Here is a 7,011-nt window from a genome sequence, read left to right on the forward strand (position 1 = left end):
CTAAGATATTATTAATGGTTATGTTTGCATACACAGACAAATACAGACACAGCAATCCCTGAAATGCTTTTGCAGCTTTTAGAAACTGTAGGAGCAGAGTGCTAAGATGAGGAAGTCAACAAATGTGCCATTGCCAACTGGTGCTGCAGGAGGAGTCCAAGTAGGCACGGTGTTTTTTTCACAAAATGCAGCTTGACCAGGGAAGGAGAACTGACTTCCCACTCTTACTTCCCCCTCAAATTCAGTGGTACAGATTATCAAGTCTTCAGTTTTGCTTCTCCTCCAAAGAAGATATTACAACCATGACCTACATTTTCCAAATATATATAGTGCAATAGACATACTAAAGCTTTGCTGATACTGTAAGCAATCCTCAAGAGGAGATACCAAATAAAACTTTTCTTCCGCACAGAAGATGTAGATATGATGTCACCCCATGCAGAAATTACTCATGTCACTTTTTTTTTGATGTGGTGCCTCCAAACAATTTCACAAATGCCTGCTTTATTTCCAGTTATTTCAGTGGTTAAGTGATAACATCATCAGACTAGAATGTTGTCACAGGACGGCCACCCCCTCCTGACATATAATGCCTATTTACTTCTGTTACACCAAATAACGGAGGAGCCAGATCCTGTGTTAAAGGCGAAGTGTATCTGACAGTACCATTGCAACCTGGCTGCTACGGAAAAGAGAGTGCTTCCATGCTACAGCTAATTCCCAGACAGGCTACCTGCTAAGATACATTTTATTTTACTTTTTTAACACACTTTCATAAATCAGCTGGATCCTGATAGACTGGGATTCCATGTCTTAAAATTTGTATTGATAAATAAATGCTATTTAAGCAACTAGGCTGTTTGGTATTCATTTAGTAGAATTATTGAATAAAGGCACTTGGACCTAATCGATAGGAGTATGTCAAAAGGAGAAAATTAAAATAGATCCTCCTAATTTAATGTGACAATTTCTTCTGGCTCTCTGCCATGAAAATTTGTACAAACTTGTATCCTTGTACAATGACATATCAATAAGCATCTATTAGTAAGTCCGGGCATTTAATTCTTCATTCGCATATTCCAGTCTGCTGATAGAGAGATTCTATCAAATTTATGCAGCATTTGCACCAGAGTGCCTAAGCCTGCTTTTCCTTGCACTAATATAAATCTTCAGCAATAGTTAAATCCACACATAAAGCTGTACAGGGAAAAAAAAAAAAAAAAAAAGTCAAGCCTAGTGAATCCAGTCTTCAATACCTTATCCTTTTTTTCCTGATTACAGTCCTACTTTATAATCACATTATTCATCTCCCAAAACAATGCAGTTATCAAGTAAGGTGTTCTGGTAAATCACAACAGAGCTCTCACAAATTATTCAAACCACTTTCAGTTACCTTGATTGTATTCAGCTTCGGCACAGAGAGAAGAGAATGTGGATCCTGTGCCTGGTCTTAGCATCCCAGGGAGACTTGTTTCCTGCAGAACATCTTTAGGATCTCCATTCTCTGTATTTCCAGGTTTCATTTCTAAACTGCCCAGTCTAAAGCCAACTCAAAGGTCCCTAGCAGTACCAAAACACATCTTAGGCAAAATGCTAGGGGGGCGTCAAAACTCTTCATAAATGTACAATAAATAGAAGCATAGAAATCCTATGAATTAGAGGGTATGGGTAACTTCAGAGAGGGAATTAGATGCACATTTCCCAAAGATGTATATACAAGTATGATGTTCAGAGCAAGCTTATTAACCTCATATCCTTTACTATATCCTAAAGGATCTCAATACAGGAACTCATAAAGCCATCGTTACTGAACCGTGTAAGCATTTTTCAGCAGAGCATCAAACTCTGCTATGTGAAGTCCATTATTCCTTTTGCCTAAGGGGTAAACTCTGTGTGTATTTCCTGGACGGGGCAGGAAGGAAAGTAACATTGCTCTTTCCAATCACTGATGTTCCCACCAAAATATGGAGATGGAAATGTGATTCTCCATGTTCCTGCAATGCCATGCATTGCTGCATAGGATAAAATCAAGAGGGGCCTATAAACACCTCTCTCCCCTCCCAGTCACCTGTGAGGAATCTGAAACAAATCATACAACACATTTTCCAGCAGCCAAAAGATGGCAGTGTTTCAGAGCGTTACGCATATCTATGTACAAAAAGGCAGCTTGTTATATGGCTATAGATAGCCTTACATGTTGTCCTCGGGTTAAGAAACAGCTGATTTGCGATTCGGAAAGCCAATGATAAGGAAATTAACAAAACAGTTTTATGCCATTTCATTACAAGGTAACCCACTGCAAAACCTAGTCATGTGTTCTGAATATTCTTCAAGACAGGCAAGCCAAACCTATATCCAAAGTTATACACGTGCTTGTAGAATGGATGCATGTGTGTGACAGGAAAGGATAGTTTCCCTATTAAGTGCTCTGTTTAAAAAACTTTTCTTTTACAAGTTCTAGGCTTTGGCAAGAAAGAGGAGCTAAACTTCGCCTCAGAAATGTTGTAAGAACTCACTCTGATGCACGGTAACCAAACACAGGGAGGGAAAATCATGCATATGCCTGTAAAAGTGCTGCAATTTGCTTTCAATTGTGAAAATCAGCCAAGAATCTAGCAGTTGCATCTTTTTAGCCCATCACAGCTTCCTTGTAACTTGGAGATGAGACATCATCATAAAAATGCACTGCCATTCTCCATCCCTTAAATGGAAAACTCGTTTCCACCTTCAGCATCTCTACTCCTATGACATTTACAGAGAAGTCTATGCCCCTCAAACGACTGCAGAGAACTACACAATCATTAAGCCTATTTTACTTGTCCTTCCACAGGTAGATTTCCAAGTGTTTGAGAACTTACAGTGTGTTCCCACACACTGTGCTACCCCCAATCTCCTCTAAATGTTCCAGCACACCAGACAGGTCTCGAGTGCTGCAAACCTACACAAAGGGGCTACAGAAGCGTTGCAGAGGCATTCCTCATCTTCCCGTGTGACTGCCTGATTCTGCTTGCAGCTGCAGAAGCAAGTAACCATCTGTTTTCTCTCTGTACTCATTTCGCTGCTTTGTACGTTTCTAAGCTTCTTGGTTCCACATCAGTTTTCACTGATACATAATTAAGATTACCTTTGGTTTTCGTTGCTTTTATGTGAGTATGTACTACAGGCCCCTTTTCTGGGTCCATTCCCAATGCACAGCCAAGCCCTTTCTGCAGTCTTTGAATCTCCCACACCAGCATTTTACTAGCTGTTTACATTTCAATTCTTTTTCCCGTGTTTTCTGCAGTTTCAAAACTCTCGCTATTCCCTTTTGTCATTTTATTTCTGCAGATTTTATCTTGTCTTCATTGACTTTCCTCACCGTACAGCCACCATGTGAGGGCAGTACACAACGCTCTTCTCAGCCGTGCTGGTTGCTGTGCTTCCTGAAATGCCACCCACATCAGACAAGGTTTCCAAACACAGTAGTTGCTAGCTGGAATCTTCCTTGAATGTACAATGTGAGTTTCACAGTTCACCTTTTGTCTTTTAATTATACAGCATAAGCCTGTTCTAGGGACAAACTGAGTTTTTGTGGTGGAAAGGTCATTTGTCTGTGAAAGCCCAGCTCCTCTGTTACTGACACAGGACAACTGGAAAGGTAATGAGGTAGCAAACTGGAGGAGGAGCAAAAAGATTTCACAGCTAAAGAAACAATGTCAAACTGAAGAACAGTATCCAACCTGTTTCTCTGCTGCTGGATTTGCTTTTGATGCCACTGGCTTTAATCTTCAGGTCTCAGACAGCAGTCAGTAAAATATGGATAATATTATCCCCTTAACTTGAAAGATACTAAGTCCTTATTATCTGAAATCTATAAGGTTATTCCAGCACAAACACTTTAGAAAAGCCCAAGAAGAATGAAGAAGTCCATGTTTATGGGAGAGCATGTGAGCCCATACCAAGGAAGAGTGGAAAAGGCAGTATTTTAGAAGGTACACTGTGAACAAGCACCAAGTGTCCTGTGTGCTGGGTGAGACAGGAAGCTTCTGGAAAAACCATGACCAAATAGTAATCAAAACTCATACTCCATGGAAAGGAACCAAACTAAGGCTTCAGCTGAGCATGAATTCCAGCCTTTCTTCATATCTGCAAGCTTGACTTTGCATTTTTAATACTATCTTTTTAATATCATTTTATGCCATTTACACTGAACAAGTTATCAAGGGCTGAAATTCTGTTGGGGGACAAGAAAGTTATAAAGAAATTTATCACCTGCTGAAAAGTGGCTTTGTACTTCTGGGGTGATAGTGCTGTACTCATTAGTTCTGCAATAGCACGACATTACAAGTGAGCTTTCCCTTCAACTCAGTTGCCTTGTTCTTACAGAGAAATAACAGAGGCCTGGATACACTCAGTCCCTCCCTTGACATAAAATTACAAGTCATCTTTGAGAGCTCCTGGGAATGGACAGATAAATATATGAAGCTTCTTCACAGCTGTCCAAGAGGTAAATCTCTATGAAAAGATCAGATGCACTGGAAGGATTCCCTTCTAGTTGCCCAGAAATGCAATAGAGAAGGATAACAAAAGCTGTTGCTGGCCTCCCATCTTTGGACTTGCTGGACCCTAGTACTTCACAAGAAACATTCTCAGTTCATTGATCAGCTTGAAAGAGAACTGGAGAGGGGAAAAGCCCTAGCAACTTTCTATCACTGAGTGATAGAAAGTCTGATATGTAATTGCTAATAACAGCACGGGCACCAGGAACACAGGCTGTCCCATCAGACCCAGCTCCTCATCAAAGCAGCCAACTTTCATTGCTTCCTTCACTCAGCCAGTGAACTGGGGCCAGTGACTCCCCACTAGTTTCTGCAGAGCTTGGCCAGCTTCCTTACAGAAGCATGTACACCACAGATTCATCTTCTCATAAAGGTAAAAAAGCAGCAACAATTCTGATCCACAGACTAAATAAAAAATAAATAATAATAATAATAATAAAATATATATGCCAGGGAAGTTTACCTACTAAAAGAAAATTAAGGTCCCTCTACTATTTTCCCATTCTGTCTCTCCTTTAGCATTTTTCCAGTAATCCATTTTGTTATTAGTCTTTATGTCACTGTAACCACCATCCTCATCACCTTATCTCATTAATTATTTCTAATCTATGCTTCTTCAGTGCTCTGATTGTGTATGTATGTACACACACACATCTCTCTTCTTTTTTAGCCAGCCTTATGCACCCAGTCCCTCCCAGTATTGAGCCATGAGTCTACACTAGGAATGTCCTTGAAAATATCCAAAGTTACAGAGGGAATCCTGAGACTGTGCGATGGAGAACTAATGCCATCAGGACTGTCATTGCAGAGGGTCATTTAGGTCTGCAACCAGGTCCTGCCTCCACGCACTTTCAGAATCTGTCCACTTCAACCAAATAAAAATAAAAATAAAACAATCTTTCAGCTTTTGCTTGCCCTCAGAAGTGTGGAGTTTTCTACCAGAAGCACGCTCATTTCTGATTCCAGAAGAGCACCAGTATTTTTCAGGGCTGCACGCATGGTGAGGCAAACAAGACAGAACATTTCTTTTCTCTCCTGAGAAAAGTTATTAAAACATCCTATCATCTTCACCTTCATCGTGACCTTTTTACTTGTTTCTCAATTTCCACCTCTGTACAACCTCTTTGATGTTCTTTTCCATCCCTCAAACCATAACATAACATTGTACAGCAACACAAAGACACTGCCAGGATGGTATCTCTCTAAGAAACTGCTTTTTAGGACTACTACTGCCCTCCTGCCAGACGCGTGATTCCTATTAGCAAACTCTGCTGCAAAGCTTCTACAGCCTGTGGCTCACAAGCTCTCCACCCAGCCTGGGGAGGCTCTGGTCATTTAACACTGCAGTTTTCTTTAGTTTGTTGGGAGTGCAGATTTATTTACTCATTTGTCTTTTAATAAGAATGGACTATTGTGTTGGTTCCCCTCCCCCCACACACAGTATTTTTTGTTGTTGTTCTGCAGACAAAAATACAACTCACTGGTAAGTCTGAGCTTCTTCTACAGATACACATCATCTAAGTGACTGCAAGACCACAAGAATCAGAATATTCCAGTGAGCCCTGGCCTGTGGAAAAGAAGATGTGAAGATATCATTTCTCAGCTGAATATACAACATTTGGTTGAACTATAGCATGTCTAGGAAAAACACCTGTGACAGACTGACTGTAGAACATACATTGGATTATTCTTATTGCTTTAATTTATTTTTAAAAGTACATTTAAAAATGATTATTTTTGTCTCAGGATTTTCCTTAGCAATTAGCTATCTACAGCTGTGGTAAGGATATGTACATTCTTGGAATGACATTCTTATTTAAGTAAACAATTTTTCTGATTTCAATCTTCAGTGTCACTTAGACTCTCAGCTTAGCAACAAGACTAAGCAAGGCTCAGAAAGCTGAGCAGGGTCCTCTCTGGGTCATCAAACTGGAACAGCATTATCCTCACACACAGCATGCTATTGTGACAAAATCACTGACTTTTAATGACTTTTTGCAACAGTAATCCCACACCTATTTGTGGCATGAAAATTATCCAGATGCTAAGAAAGAAGAAAGGTAGCATTAGCTGTTAAGTAAACGTTAAAGAAAGTGAAGTCTCAGACAAAGAACTGAAGGATGCTGACTTAATCTATTGAATGTCAGGAGAAACTGTTTCGGAAGGATGAAGAGAGAGCTGCAGCCAGACAGACCCTTATTCTCATGGACCTGTAGTTCTCCTGCACTGTTTTGAGTCACGTAGGGGAACTTCCCAAGCACACATACAAGTCCCATGTTTCAAGCCACGAGGTTTCCAAAGGGGTTAATTGTAAGAAAGGATGCAGATACTTTAGGATGTTTCAACACTGCCTTGGAGATACAGAAAATGTACTTAAAAAAAGAAAAAAAAAAAAAAAAAAAAAAAAAGGGCATTTGAGGGACTCTGCGTATGAAGAGAGAAATGAATTCAGCTTGAAGACGACAGCCCTTCT

The sequence above is a fragment of the Anas acuta genome, chromosome 2, assembly GCF_963932015.1.
Source record: "Anas acuta chromosome 2, bAnaAcu1.1, whole genome shotgun sequence".
Lineage (NCBI taxonomy): Eukaryota > Metazoa > Chordata > Aves > Anseriformes > Anatidae > Anas > Anas acuta.